Source organism: Cervus canadensis, chromosome 7, assembly GCF_019320065.1.
Source record: "Cervus canadensis isolate Bull #8, Minnesota chromosome 7, ASM1932006v1, whole genome shotgun sequence".
Taxonomy (NCBI): Eukaryota; Metazoa; Chordata; class Mammalia; order Artiodactyla; family Cervidae; genus Cervus; species Cervus canadensis.
Window position 1 is genome coordinate 8,007,036 of NC_057392.1, and position 14,826 is coordinate 8,021,861.

General features: G+C 38.2%; 1 protein-coding gene across 2 annotated transcripts in view; it reads left to right on the top strand.

The window, feature by feature from the left end:
* Window positions 1–14,826, top strand: part of LOC122445271 (phosphatidylinositol 4,5-bisphosphate 3-kinase catalytic subunit beta isoform) — a 180,161-nt gene that overhangs the window by 48,992 nt on the left and 116,343 nt on the right. For both annotated transcript variants that reach the window (XM_043474268.1, XM_043474269.1), the window contains exon 2: window positions 1,573–1,678. The gene's annotated coding sequence lies outside the window, so the exon portion shown is untranslated. The remainder of the gene's footprint in view (window positions 1–1,572; window positions 1,679–14,826) is intronic.

A 14,826-nucleotide genomic window follows, 5' to 3' on the forward strand; every position in this document is an offset into this window, starting at 1 on the left:
GCTAAGCTGTCAGTGTCTTGAAATTCCTAATTTTATAAAATTTAGTTTTATTTATTTGACTGTGTTGGGGCTTAGTTGTGGCATGTGGGATCTTATTGTGCCATGGGGGAGTCTTTTGTTGCAGCTCATGAGCTCTCTAGTTGTGGTGTGGGGACTAAGTAGTTGTGGCTCTCTGGCTTAGTTGCTTCAGGGCATGTTTGATTTTAGTTCCCTTCCTAGGGATTAAACCTGTGTCCCCTGCGTTGCACAGTGGATTTTAAACCACTGGACCACCAAGGAAGTCCCTGATATTCTTAATTTTTGAATAAGTGGCCTAGCTTTTTTATATTGTAATGGGGACTACAAATTATGTAACCAGTCTTGGTCCTGAATAAACAAAGTGTATTATTTAATAAGAAAGAGACAACCCAATAAAAATGTCAAAGACTCGGAACAAAGGGATGCAGAAAGGAACATGAATCATGAATAAACTTGTGAAGGGATCGTCAACCTTACTAAATCTTCATCCTAGTCAGGTATAAACAGATTACAGTGTGATACCATTTTATGTGTTCTGTACTGCTACAAATTATGAAATTTGATTTTACCTAGTATTGGAGAAGTTGTGTTCATATGTTGCTGGTGAATTGGTAAGGTGATCCAATTGAAGACACTTGGGCATTTTTGATAGATGTGAGAATTTGGATGCCCTGTGACCCACCAATTTCCCACTTTGTATATCCCAAAGACATTCTTGTATAAGCATACCTGGCGAGTTGAATAGTAATGTTGATAAAAGCAAAAAAGTAAGCCATACAGATGTTTGTAAACCAACTAGATAAATACATTGTGGCATATTTATATATTATGGAATACCATATAAGGCAGTGAAAATGTAACATGGATAAAGCATAGAAAAATATTAAGTGAAAAAATTCACACCCCTAAATATTTCATTCAGCATACCAGTTTATCAAGCTGAAAAAATGATGATGGGTGGACACATATCTAAACAAAATATTTAAGGACATATGCATATGTGACAGTGTTATATTTTATTTATTTATTTTTTTAGTGTTATACTTTAAAAAGCAATGGGATAATACATAATTAGGATAAAGGTTAGAAGGACAGGGGCACTAGATAATGTTATCAGTGTTCTTATGTGATGTGGTGATTTACAATTTACAGTGTTCATTTTAAGCTTGCTTACATTCATCTTTCCATGTATTTTGTGTGTGTCAAACATTACCTTAAAGAAAGGGGAAAGCTCCTAATGGTTAGACACTTATGACGTAGATGGAGGGGTGGCTTGGAAAGTAGAAAGATAACTAGCATATTACAGAACAGAGGTTTCAAGAAAGAGGAGGTGATCAGCATAAGAGATCAGATAGTTGAATAGGACATGAACTTAATTCCCTTACAGCGCTAACATTTTGTAATTTAAATATTGTGGTTTATGTGTTTTCTATATTTTTCCCATATTTAAAATTACAGAGTTATAAGCAATTATGTTATATAAGTGATATAATTACTTTTAATTTAGTCCATTTAAGTGTTAATATCTTTTATCTTTATCCTTTTTTTTTGTAGTATATCTTCTAATCTGAAAAAGTCTTCCATGAAAACTTCACTTTTAAAAAAACAAGTAATGCCGCCTATTTTTCTAAAACACTGAAATGGGGGCTCTCGTTTCAAGGTAAGTATTAATTTCATATCTTTATCACATTTTTTCAGTAGTTAAATGTAGTAGGAAGATCTGAATATTGGTTACATTGTAAATCTTTTAGTTATCCTGGGGTGGACATAGGAGGGAAATCCTAAGCTTTGTTTAAGATAGATGCTTAGGATTATGTTTACCACATTTTTTTTTTTTTTTTTTTGGGGGGGAGGAGCGCCTTTATTAAAAAAAAATGTTAGGAAAGGGCTCAGCACTCAAAACCCAGAAGCTTGGCTGGTCTGGCTGAAATGCAGGTGAGAGTCCAAGCCCCTTTAGCTTGTTACTCCCCCCATTTACCACATATTTTAACAAAACTTCATGAAGGAGAGAGGAGGGGTCAGTGGTATTTAAAGATTTTTAGAGAGGTATTAAAAACTGAAAGCTTTTTGGATTTTGCAGTTAAGAGGTCATTGCTGGCTGGTTAGAGGCCATTTTAGGTCTATGTTTGTTGCTAAAAATAAGTTTTCAGTAAAGAGTGAAAGAGAAGTTGAAAAAGTGAATATTTTAGCCCTTAAGTGATTTATTAAACCAATATATGGTATGTACTTAGTATGTAGCAATCATTTTTCTAAGCACTGTAGTTATAGTGTATAACTATTAACATATATATATATATTATATATGTATAAGCCAATATATATCTTGGTTCAAGCTTCTTATAAATAATTTAATGCCCAAATATTTCCCCCCAGCTTTATTTAGATATAATTAACATACAACACTGTATTTGCCGAACTATGTTTATGCCTTTTTTCACTCTTTTGTGTGATAAATTACATGGTCCACCCTAGTTACACCGTTAACAGGGACAGATATTCCCTGCCTGGGTATAACTTGTTTGTTATACTGGGCTGGTGGTCTAGCAGGCAAGTTAGGTGTTGAACAGCACTGGTCACTGTGATAAGTGCTACAAAAGTGAAATAATGACTACCTGAGTGGGGGTGGGAGTGGAAGTTGGTGGTTTGTGAGTTCATTGAGCAGGATAGATTTAAAAGGCAGATTTGGCAGGGCATATGGAAGAGAGAAATCATGTATATGAATGTAGTGTTTTGAGTGGCTAGAAGTGTGATAGTACCATAAGAAAAGTAAGGAAACTACAAAGAAAGACTGGTTATTAGGGGGCAAGCAGATGGGACTGGAACATGAATTCTGTTAGACCTATTTTGATTTTGGAAGTACAGGTAGAAATTTCAGAGTATCTCCCTAAATGTGGAAATATGAGACTAAAATTTAGAAAAAAGATGCAATTTAGGGCCCAAAGATACAAAGTTTGGAGTAATTCACATGAAGTTTAAGCTGTGGAAGGAGGTTACATGTTTAGTATCCTAGCAGAGGCAAACTTTTAGAAATGCCTATTGTGGGAGATGGGAAGGGGGTTCAGGATGGGGAACACATATACACCCGTGGCTGATTCATGGCAATGTATGGCAAAACCACTAAAATATTGTGAAGTAATTAGCCTCCAATTAAAATGAATAAATTTATATAAAAAAGGTTATATATATAAAAAAGAAATGCCTATTGTAAATATTGGTGTTAAAAAAATTAATAAAGGGAGAATAAGAAGAAAAATATGAAGGAGAAGGATGGGATGCTTAGATTATGGATTCTAATATCCTAGAAGGGCATTAAGTTTAATTAAATTCAATAACCTAAGGTATAAATATAACCTAATAATGAATAATTATTAGATTAATTGTATAATAAAGTAGCATAGTAATTAGTATGAGATTCTTGATCTGCGAGAACAGATTGAATAGACCAAGATGAATTATAAGAGGTTAAGCAAATGGTTTTACAAAATAGAAAGAAGTGTGAAGAATAAAATAGAATGTTTTTCAAGAAGTTTGCACAGGAACAAAGACAGCAATCATTTTGGAAAGTTAGCCACATGGAAGATATTTTAGCATTTTGTGTGTGCGTGTGCTCAGTCATGTCCGACTCTATGGCCCCATGGACTGTAGCCCACCAGGCTCCTCTGACCATGGAATTTTCCAGGCAGAAACACTGGAGTAGGTTGGCATTTCCTACTCCAGGAGATGAATTTAATACAATAAAACAGATTTTTTAATACCACAGGAAAGTAGGAAGTGTAGAAAAAGGTGAATTGGATACATGGAGGGCTTGTAATTCCTGATGGATAAATTTATTTGGATTTGTTTATTTTTTTTTTTTAATTTTTTTAGTTTTCATTTATTTTTATTAGTTGGAGGCTAATTTCTTTACAATATTGTCATGCTTTTTGCCATACATTGACATGAATCAGCCATGGATTTACATGTGTTCCCCATCCGGATCCCCCCTCCCACCTCCCTCCCCATCCCTTCCCTCTGGGTCTTCCCAGTGCACCAGCCCCGAGCACTTGTCTCGTGCATCCAACCTGGACTGGCGATCTGTTTCACACTTGATAATATACATGTTTTGATGCTGTTCTCTCAGATCATCCCACCCTCGCCTTCTCCCACAGAGTCAAAAAGTCTGTTCTATACATCTGTGTCTCTTTTTCTGTCTTGCATATAGGGTTATCGTTACCATCTTTATTTTATTTTTAAAAATATTTATGTATTTGACTATGTTGAGTCCTAGTTGCGGCACACAAGGCCTTTCATTGTGGCGCACAGACCTTCTCTGGTTGGGGAGCGTGGGCCCCAGACCATGGGAGTTTCAGTAGACGCAGCACACGGCTCTCAAGTTGTGGTTGGGTTCTGGAGTGTATAGACTCAGTAGTTGTGGCTCACAGGTTCAGTTGCTCCGTGGCATGTGGGATCTTAGTTTCCTGAACAGGAATTGAACCTGTGTCCCTGGCATTGCAAGATAGATTCTTAACCACTGGACCACCAGGGAAGTCCCTGTTTAAATTGTAAAATGTGCATAACAAAATTGACCGTTTGACTATCACTGTTTTCCTTTTTTATGGTAAGTTAACATTTGCTATATATGAATGAGGTCTGCTGCTTCATGTGTACAAAGCAGCTGAATGCTCAGTTTCATCTGTACAGTCATTGCTCACTTTTCTTTACTCACAGCAGATATAGGGACTGAGAAATATTGAAAGAATTAATTGTTTTATTTCATGTTGTCAAGAGTCCATTCTCTTGCTGTTGCTTCTATCTATAAATTGAGAAGTGAAATATCCAAGAGTACTCCCTTTTTAAAAAGTTTAATAAAAAGGAGATTTCCATGGAGAAGTCAGTGACACCCCACTCCAGTACTCTTGCCTGGAAAATCCCATGGATGGAGGAGCCTGGTAGGCTGCAGACCATGGGGTCGCTACGAGTCCGACTTGACTGAGGACTTCACTTTCACTTTTCACTTTCATGCATTGGAGAAGGAAATGGCAACCCACTCCAGTGTTCTTGCCTGGAGAATCCCAGGGATGGCAGAGCCTGGTGGGCTGCCGTCTATGGGGTCACACAGAGTCGGACACGACTGAAGTGACTTACAGCAGCAGCAGCAGTGACTATGTAACATCCAGCTGAAGACTAGCAGGGGGGTACTCTTTCTGCCCCCTTCTGATGCCTATGTCAGAGGCTTTATCTATCTCCTTTATACCTTAATAAAACTTTATTACACACACACACACACACACACACACACACACACACACACACACACACACACACACACACACACACAAAGGAGATTTCCAAACCACATCGTGATTGACTAAGAGATGGTGTCAGAGTATAGAAGCAACAAAAAGGTTGTGAAAGACCTTTTCCTGGGAATTCCCTGGCAGTCCAGTGGTTAGGACTCTGAGCTTTCATTGCTATGGGCCCAGATTGAATACCTGGTCTTACAACCCACTCCAGTGTTCTTGCCTGGAGAATCCCAGGGATGGCAGAGCCTGGTGGGCTTCCATCTATGGGGTCACACAGAGTCGAACACGACTGAAGTGACTTACAGCAGCAGCAGTGACTATGTAACATCCAGCTGAAGACTAGCAGGGGGGTACTCTTTCTGCCCCCTTCTGATGCCTATGTCAGAGGCTTTATCTATCTCCTTTATACTTTAATAAAACTTTATTACACACACACACACACACACACACAGGAGATTTCCAAACCACATCGTGATTGACTAAGAGATGGTGTCAGAGTATAGAAGCAACAAAAAGGTTGTGAAAGACCTTTTCCTGGGAATTCCCTGGCAGTCCAGTGGTTAGGACTCTGAGCTTTCATTGCTATGGGCCCAGATTGAATACCTGGTCTGGGAACTAAGATACTGCAAGCTCCAAGGTGAGGCCAAAAAATAAAGTAAGATAAAATAACACACACACACACACACACAAAATAACACAAAACTTCCCTCTAAACTTCCCTCTAAGGAAGAGGTCTGGTTACTTTGCTCATTGACATTGAATACTAAGAAAAAAACAGCTGTAGAACCTCAGATTGTCTCTAAATCCTGTGCTCCCTAGCTCCTAAAGCTAATGAAGTATAAAAATACATTAGCCTTCCCCTGTTTGCCTTTTTATACTGTTGATGGGGTTCTCAAGTCAAGAATGTTGTAGTGGTTTGCCATTCCCTTCTCCAGTGGGCCACATTTTCAGATGAATGAGCTTAAATAAATGTTAAGCCATCCACAACTCTATGTGACTTTATTGTTCTTACTTTATCATCATATTTCATCCTATCAACAACTTGCCTCTAAAATGGAAGTTATCCACAGTTTATAGATGAAGAAATCCTTAAATTGGAGGTATGTACAAATGTGGGCATCTGGAAAGAGGTCAACATGTTCTTCCTAAACTTTGGCCATTTTAACTTTTTTAAGTGTACAGTTTCCTGACATAAATATATTCATAGTGTTGTGCACCCATCGGCACTATCCATCTCCACAACTTATTCTATCACCCCCAAACCCAGATAACCATTATTCTGTGAAGTTGTCTGTGTCTGTGGATTTGCCTCTTCTGTTTAGGTCTTGTAAGTGCAATCACACAGTGTTTGTCCTTTCGTGATTGGTTTATTTCACTTCGCATAGGTGTCCTCAAGGTTCATCTATGTTTAGCATGTATCACAATGTCTCTCTTAAGGCTGAATAAATATTCCATTGTATGTATTAATATGTACCACATTTTGTTTATCCACCCATCTATTGAGTCAAATATGACTTGCTTCCACCTTTGGCTGTTGTTAATAATACTGCCGTAAACATGGGTGTAGAAATATTGCTGGATCATTTGGTGGAGTGAGGTGAAAGTTCCTCAGCCATGTCCGACTCTTTGCGACCCCATAAGACTACACAGTCCATGGGATTCTCCAGGCCAGAATACTAGGAGTGGGTAGCCTTTCCCTTCTCCAGGGGATTTTCCGAACCCTGGGATCGAACCCAGGTCTCCTGCATTGCAGGCAAATTGTTTACCAGCTTAGCCAGGAGGGAAGCCATGGGTCATATGGTAATTCTATTTAAATATTTTAGGAACTACCATACTCTTTCACAGTATTTGCACCATTTTTCATTCCCACCAGTAATATACAAGGGTTTACAGTTTCTTCACATCTTTGCCTTAATTTGGTTTATAGTGTGTTTTTGGTTTTGAGCACTGGAACGTTTTAAGTATATTTCCTTAAAAGAAGGTTTGTCATAGATTGTTTTCTAGTAGTCTTAGAAGGAATGGAAATCTTCATGCTCTGTTGTAAGGTCAGAACTGGTATTTCTTTACCAGTAGTCACCTAGTTATTAATAAATTTTAGTGAGAGATCCTCACAAAATGAAAATTACGGGGCTTTGGAAGGAATACATTGCCAAAAACTTAGTTATTCTGTGTAATCTGACTGTAATGTTTACTGTACTAAGGACCGTCACTTGGCTTAAGAGAAAGCTATGTGTTTTAATTTTTGAGCAGGAATAACTATTATTTCCGAGGATTGGACAGGATGATTAAATGAGTTAGAATGCTTCCCCTCCCCCAACAGACGTACTTGGAAATTGGAAATTTTCTAAGGAGCTGGAGAGAGTTTCATTCTTTTGTTGACTGACACACTGTTTAATAGTTGGGAAAACACATTCCTTGTTCAGATGGATTGAAGACCAATCAGAGTTATTAAGCAAAAAAAAGTGCTGATGGGATTATAGTTTCTGCAGAGAGGTTTTTGAAAGTTTGTACCTTGTTTGCAGTTGTCATTAAGATTTGGAAATATTGAAATAGTTCATATTCATTGGCTTCAGTATTGTTATAATTTTGCTTCTCCCAGGTAAATCTTATGTTTCAACTGTATCATATGGTAATGATAAACTTGAAAGTAATAAACTTGAAAAAGTTTATTTTAGAAGCTGCTTGTCATGTTATATGAACATTATGAGTAAACTGAGTGGTTTAAACTTGTCTTCTAGTTTTTACTAGTTCCTCTTATTCCAGTTCGTTGCCACAGGGTTCTTTTTGTTTAATATGCACTAGATGTTTATGCATTAGAAAAATGTTCATAAAGATTATATTGTTGAGTGTCTACTGTTTCTGGTTCTTTGATAACATGCTTTTTGCTTTAACTCAGAAAATAACTGTGGTTAGATTGTCATATAGTCTGCCACAGACAGTAAGGATATTGTGATAGAAATTCTGCTGTCTATGTAGCATGACCTTTCAAAACTGTTTTCTTTGCTGCAAGCGTCTCACTTCGCCCTTTGACTGCCACATGACAGAGGAAGTAGCATATATAAGGCGACATAAACGACTTCCTTGTTGATCTCGTTTATGTTGAGGATGAGCTAGTTTTATGCATTATACATAGAGTACATTTTAAGGGTAAGTTTAAAAAATTTTTTTATTAGAGTATAATTGATTTGCAATACAGTGTTGTGTTGTTTCCAGTGTACAACAAAATGAATCAGTTATACATATAATCCACTCTTTTTTTTTTTTTTGAAAGATTCTTTTCCCATATGGACCATCACAGATTACTGAGTAGATAGGTTCCTGTTAGTTACCTATTTTATATAAAATATTTTATATAGGTATACAGGTAACTAATGAAGTAGTGTGTATATGTCAATCTTAATGTCCCAATTTATCCCGCCCCCTTAGTGTAATTTTTAAAAGAAAATAATAGTAAATTATAGTAGTAAAAATTGAAATGGAAAATCATTTATGTTACTTTGAAGAAAGGTCTAACTTTTTTTTTCAGAGTTTTAAGAATTATTAATTACTGAAGATTATTATATACAGCTGATGACTACAGATCTAATATTTTTGTGGCAAAGATTTTAAAGCAGCTTTGGAATTGTCTTTCTCTTGTTCCTGAAGATTTCTTTTTTAGAACTGTGAAAGGGTCTAGGGAACCTGAGAAAGCACCAGCTTGATTTTAAACTGTGATCTTATTTTCCACTAGTAGTTTAGCTCTGTAATGTAAGTATTTATTTATTCATCATTCAGCAAATAGTTACTGAGGTCCTGTATCAGTCATGGTGCACAAAGAACCGCAAAGATGACAGAACATGTCCCTGTCATTCAGGAACTCACTGTTTGGATTTCAGCAAAGGAGGCAGGAGTAGAGCTGAGCAGGATCACAACTCCTTGCTGCAGATGCTAATGTCACTTCCCTCCTGGAATCTAGAGATACAGACAAAGTTGATGAGGAGTAGTAGTTAGGGCCATGAGGATAGTTAGGATTCTTAGGTAGGAATAATGCTGGAAAAGAAGCAACTGCCAGTGATAGAAGAAAATCTAGAGCTTGGGTTTGATTATCATTAACCCTGAGATCATAGGCACAGTAAAATGGGGAATGGGTTCCCATCAAATGGGTTCTTCAGGCTAGGTGCTGCCGAGGAACTTTACATCTGTTACCGCTGTTAATCCATTTTGAAAGAGTGTGAAATTTAGAATCTATGCGGAAGAGCACATGAGAACCTAAATTTATAATTTAAAGAACGATGAAAAATGAACAACTCTGCATTACAGCCAGATTAATCATAGGTGCTTTCTTCTATCTCGCTTCCTCTCCGCAAGCTATTCTTTACTGAATTTTTGTTATTTTCTTGCTTTTCTTTTTAACATTACTATCTCTGTTCATCTCTATCTCTGAACAATATAAGGCTTTGAGTAAGTGGAATCATATTGTATATATTCTTTTTTATTTCTCTTAATATTATTTACACGATTCATTTATGGTAGTTTGTATAGCTTTAGTAATTTCCTATATTGTAAAATGTATAATTTATTGAACCATTCTGTTTTTTGAAATTTTAGCTGTTTTTGGTTGCTCTGGGTATTTATTGCTGCGCGTGGGCTTTCTCTGGCTGCAGTGGGTGGGGCAGCTCCTCATTGCAGTGTGGAGGCTTCTCATTGCAGTGGCTTCTCCATTTGAGCACCACAGGCTGTAGGTGTGCAGGCTTCAGCCGTCGCAGCCTGCGGGCTCTAGAGCACATGGTATATGTCTAGTGTAGTTGTGTAGTTGTGGCAAACAGGCTTGGTTACTACGCAGCATGTGGAATCTTCCTGGTGCAGGGATCTAACCTGTGTCCCCTGCATTGGCAGGTGGCCTCTCATCCACTGTCCACCGGGGAAGTCCTGATCCATTCTGTTAATGTGCATTTAGTTTGTGTCTAGTTTTTGCATATTATGAAAAGTTTCACATTCCACACCCATGTACATGTTGACAACTTGGATAAGAGGTTTCCTGGCATGGATGCCTAGTGAAGGAATTTTTGATGCCAACATTCTTGGAAGAGGTTGAATCAGTTTACTCTCCCTCCAGATCTGTGAAATGTTATCTCATTGTGCTTTTAATTTACTTTCCTTGGTGACTAATGATATTTATGGTATATACTCCCAATATGTTAATGGGACTTTTGGCTCCTGTGGAATTTCTATTTAATTATTTTGCACATTTTTCTCTTGGGTTTGTGTTCTTTGTATATTCGTTTCTCACTGTGATGTATAAAAATTGTTTATTTGATCAATTTTTATTCACTTGTTTAACATTTATCAGTGAGTCTCCTGTTGTTTTTTGCGTAAAGAATAGTACCTTAATGTGGCCTACCAGAATGTGGATTTGGCCAGCCCCTCCACTACCATTCTGCCTCTGTTTTCCACTTCTCTCTGTTCCAAATGGTAGTCTTTGAATTCCTCAGATAATTAAGGTTTCTTAGGCCTTTGCATATGTTCTTTCTCATTTTGGCTAGCCAATTTCCTCTCTTCCATTAAGACTATTCAAATATCCCTTTCTCTTGGAAAGGACTCTTGTCTCTCCCTGCCTCCAATCCATGTACTTTGTGTCTCTATACTTAGGAAAAATATGGTAGTTTTAATCAGATGATTAGTCAAGAGGAGAAAGCAAGCTGTCAACATGTCCATTTCTACCAGGGGATTACAAAGCGTATGTGCAGAGTGATAAACAAGGATGAAAGCTAAATGAGGAATGATTTCGGAACATCATAGTTGTAGCCTCATCAGTGTCCCCACTCCTCTTCATAGTTCTGTTTTCTGTTTGAATGGAGAAGGGTGATTCGAAAAACTCAGTGGTAGAGTACACAGCGGTAGAGTACACAGCATTGGACTGAATGTAACTGAGGGAGCACGTGTGAGTTTTTTTTTTTTTTAATAAAGTGAAACAGTTGAAGTACAATATTATGTTAGTTTCAGGTGGTGGACTGCATATGATTTGATATATGCATACATTATGAAAAGGGTTTCCCTGGTGGCTTAGATGGTAAGGAATCCACCTGCTATACAGATTAGGTTCGACCCCTGGATGGGGAAAGATCCCTTGGAGAAGGAAATGGCTACCCACTCCAGTATTCTTGCTTGGAGAATCACATGAACGGAGGAGCCTGGCAGGCTGTAGTCCATAGGGTTGCACAGAGTTGGACATGCCTGAAGCAACTTAGCGTACACACATACATTATGAAATGATCACCACTAGACGGTCTAGTACCCATCTATCCCTAAACAAAGTTATTACAATTTATTATTGACCCTGTTCCTTATGCTGTATATTAGATACTTATGGCTTTTTAAAAAATTATATAACTAGAGGCTTGCACCTTCCCCCTTTATGGCTAAGTAATATTCCATTATAGATACAGATATTAGATCTTTATCAAGTTGTCTGTTGATGGACACTTAGATTGCTTCCATATCTTGACTGTTGTAAGTAATGCTACAGTGGACATTGGAATGCATATATCTTTTTGAATTAGTGTTTTGGTTTGTTTCAGGCAAATGCCCAGAAGTGAAGCTGCTGGCAGTTCTATTGTTAATTTTTTGAAGAACCTCCATACTGTTTTTCAGTAATGGCTGCTCCAGTATACAGTCCCACCTACAGTGCACAGTTTCTCTAACCGGGGTCTACTAGTGCATTATCTCTGCTTTTGTTAATTGGTCAAGCAGTCACTGAATTCAGGTTCCAGGGGAGGGAATGTAGCCCTCACTTCCCAAAAGGAGTAAAGTGAAAGAATTTGGGGGCTTTTAAAAAATTCTTTCCAGGTCACTAGGCAGAACTCTTTGCCATGTAATTATAAAGTCTTTTTGAGTTTTCCATATTCTGTTAATTAATTTGGATTGTTAAAGCTCTCTTTCATTGTCAGTACATTTTAATTTCCTTGAGAGTATTCCCTCAGTTTCCACATGATGTCAGTTTTGAAGTTGAGAAGTGAAGGCAAATGAATCTCTAATGGTAGCTTTTTTTTACTTTAAAAAAAGATCAAAGACAAGAGGCAAAAGTAATGCTGTTTTAATGCCAACAAATTAGACAGCCTAAAGTAAATGGATCGATTTCCAGAAACATAACCTACCAAGAATGAATGATGAAGAATTAGAAAATCTGAACAAATATTACTAGTAAAGAGATTGATCAGTAGCAGAAAACTCTTAACAAACTAAAGTTCAGGACCAGATAGGTCCATTGGTGAATTCTACTAAACATTTAAGGAATTATCAGTCTTTCTTAAACCCTTTGAAAAAAATCTCAGAGGAAAAACACTTCCAAACTTATTTTATGAGGCTAGCTAGCATTGCCTTGATACCAAAACCAGACAAGAACACTGCAACAAAAGAAAATTACAGGCTCATACCCCTGATGAACACAGATGCAAAAATCCTCAAAGAAATATTAAATCAAATTCAGTGTGTTAAAAGAATCATACACCATGATCAGTTCAGTTCAGTTCAGTCGCTCAGTCCTGTCCTACTCTTTGCGACCCCATGAACCGCAGTACACCAGGCCTTCCTGTCCATCACCAGCTCCCGGAGTCCACCCAAACCCATGTCCATTGTGTCGGTGATGCCATCCAACCATCTCATCCTCTGTCGTCCCCTTCTCCTCCCGCCCTCAATCTTTCCCAGTATCAGGGGTTTTTTCCATTGAGTCAGCTCTCCACATCAGGTGGCCAAAGTATTGGAGTTTCAGCTTCAACATCAGTCCTGATAACACCCAGGACTGATCTCCTTTAGGATGGACTGGTTGAATCTCCCTGCAGTCCAAGGGACTCTCAAGAGTCTTCTCCAACACCACAGTTCAAAAGCATGAATTCTTCGGTGCTCAGCTTTCTTTATAGTCCAACTCTCACATCCATACATGACTACTGGAAAAACCATAGCCTTGACTAGATGGACCTTTGTTGGCAAAGTAATGTCTCTGCTTTTTAATATGCTATCTAGGTTGGTCATAACTTTCCTTCCAAGGAGCAAGCGTCTTTTAATTTCACGGCTGCAGTCACCATCCGCACTGATTTTGGAGCCCAGAAAAATAAAGTGAGCCCCTGTTTCCACTGTTTGCCCATCTATTTGCCAGGAAGTGATGGAACCGGATGCCATGATCTTAGTTTTCTGAATGTTGAGCTTTAAGCCAACTTTTTCACTCTCCTCTTTCACTTTCATCAAGAGGCCCTTTAGTTCTTCTTCACTTTCTTCATATCACTTTTAGTTTTTCTTCACCACCACTTAAGGTTGGTGGCATCTGCATATTTGAGGTTGACATAGCTAGGAATAAATTTACGGACAAGGCAATGGCAGCCCACTCCAGTACTCTTGCCTGGAAAATCCCATGGACGGAGGAGTCTGGTAGGCTGCAGTCCGTGGGGTTGCGAAGAGTCAGATGCGACTGAACGACTTCACTTTCACTTTTCACTTTCATGCATATGAGAAGAAAATGGCAACCGACTCCAGTGTTCTTGCCTGGAGAATCCCAGGGACGGGGGAGCCTGGTGGGCTTCCATCTATGGGGTCGCACAGAGTCAAACACGACTGAAGCGACTTAGCAGCAGCAGGAGTAAATTTAACCAAGGAGATCACAGACTGAAAACTATGAGACATTGATGAAAGTGAAGAAGACACAAGTAAATGGACAGATTTATGAGTTGGAAGAATTAATATTGTTAAAATATTCTTTCTGTTGAAAGCAATCTATAGATTCAGTAGAACCGCTATCAAAGTTCAAATGACAGGGAGTTCTCTAGCAGTCTAGTGGTTAAGTATCTGCCTGGCAATGCAGGGGAAGCAGGTTCTATCCTTGGTTGGGAAGCTAAGATTCCACATGTTGGAGAGCAAGTAAGGCTGTGAGTCACAGCTGCTGACCTGTGTGCCACAGCTAGAGAGCCCAGGTGCCGCAACCACTGAGCCTGCACACCACAACTAGAGAGAGTCTGTGCACTGAAGCGAAAGATCCTGAATGTCCAAACTAAGACCTGATGCAGCCAAACAATTAAATTCAAATGATGGTTTTGCAGAAACAGAACCTCAGAATTTCTGTGGAAACACAGAAGACCGAAATAGTCAAATCATCCTTGAGAAACTACAAAGGTGGAGGCATTGTACTTCCTGATTTCAAACTATGTCACAAAGTTACAGATATCTTAATATATGGTGTTGGAAAAAAAAAAAAAAAGATACATAGACCAGTGGAATAGAATAGGGAGCCCAGAAATAAACCCATGCATATATGGTCAGTTAGTTTATGACAAAAGAGCCAAGAATATACAGTGGAAAATAGTCTCTTTAATAAAAGGTGTTAGGAAACCTAGACAGACACATGCAAGAGGACAAAACTATATTGCTACCTTACATTATACACAAACTCAAGATGGGTTAAGACTTAAATGTTTAAGACCCAAAGCTATTAACTCTAGAACAAAATATAGGCAGTACCTTCAGTGATGTTGGTCTTGGTGATGATTTTTTGTATTTGACA